Raw genomic sequence first — 1,071 nt, forward strand, 5'->3', positions numbered from 1 at the left:
CACAAGTTAGTTGAGGAGCTTGAATGGAATTTACCTGCATACTTCCCAACTATTTCTGAAATGTTGTCAGTTGGGTTGAAATGGCTGTATATGCATCAACTTCATGAAGACCCATAGATTTCTTTGGTTGCATTCTCTCATTAGGTCTTTGATAATTGTTGCTTGCCAGAACCTCAAGCAACTCGTGAGCTTCTTACGAAGACTTATTCTATAATGCTCAACCCGAGACTACATCCACCATAGTTTGCACATTCACCGTTAATCCATTATAAAATGTTTGGACTTGCATCTAAACTGGCAACCCATGATGTGGACACCTTCTTAGTAATTCTTTGTATCTCTCCCAAGCCTCATACAATGATTCTGACTCTTCTTGAATGAATGACGTGATGTCATTTCTCAACTTTGCCGACTTTGCTAGAGGAAAGAATTTAGTCAGGAACTTTTGTGCTAAATCAGTCCATGTGGTGATTGTTCCTGTCGGTAGTGCCAGTAACCATCCCTTAGCTTTATCCTTCAATGAAAATGGGAATAGTCTCAATCTGATTGCATCATCTGACACTCCGTTTGACTTGAACGTATCACAAATCTAAAAAAAAATTGGCAATATGTAGATTTAGATCTTCCTTCAAATCCCTCCTGAACTGAACCGACTGCTGGATCATCTGGATGATTGCCGGATTTATCTCGAAGTTGTTGGCTTGTACTGCTGGTCTAGTAATACTTGACCCACTGCCTTCAACTGTGGGAACTGAGAATTCTCTCAGTGTTATATTCTCTGCCATTTCTACAACTATTACTTCTGGTTCAACTGTAGCTTCTCTTTCTCTTCTTTCTCTGTTTAGTCTTCGAGTGGTTCTTTCAATCTTAGGATAAACAGGAACCAAAATCTCTGCTCTGATACCAAAAATGTAATGACTGCTTTATACTAGGATACTTATAGAAATATATCAAGTAGAATACATTTATATTAGCAAAAGTAAATGGGCCCAAAATTTCCTTTTATTATATATAAACATTCTTTATACAAAATAGAATATCATTTACAAAATGCCATTAAAACAGTGGACA

At 37.2% G+C, this 1,071-nt stretch overlaps 1 non-coding gene across 1 annotated transcript; it reads left to right on the top strand.

Moving 5' to 3' along the window:
* The first annotated feature begins 299 nt into the window (after positions 1–299).
* On the top strand, positions 300–406 carry LOC116130914. The gene has a single exon (XR_004128154.1). It is a non-coding gene; the product is annotated as a small nucleolar RNA R71 (small nucleolar RNA).
* Positions 407–1,071: the final 665 nt, after the last annotated feature.

The sequence above is a fragment of the Pistacia vera genome, unplaced genomic scaffold (assembly GCF_008641045.1).
Source record: "Pistacia vera cultivar Batoury unplaced genomic scaffold, PisVer_v2 Contig226, whole genome shotgun sequence".
Classification (NCBI taxonomy): Eukaryota; Viridiplantae; Streptophyta; class Magnoliopsida; order Sapindales; family Anacardiaceae; genus Pistacia; species Pistacia vera.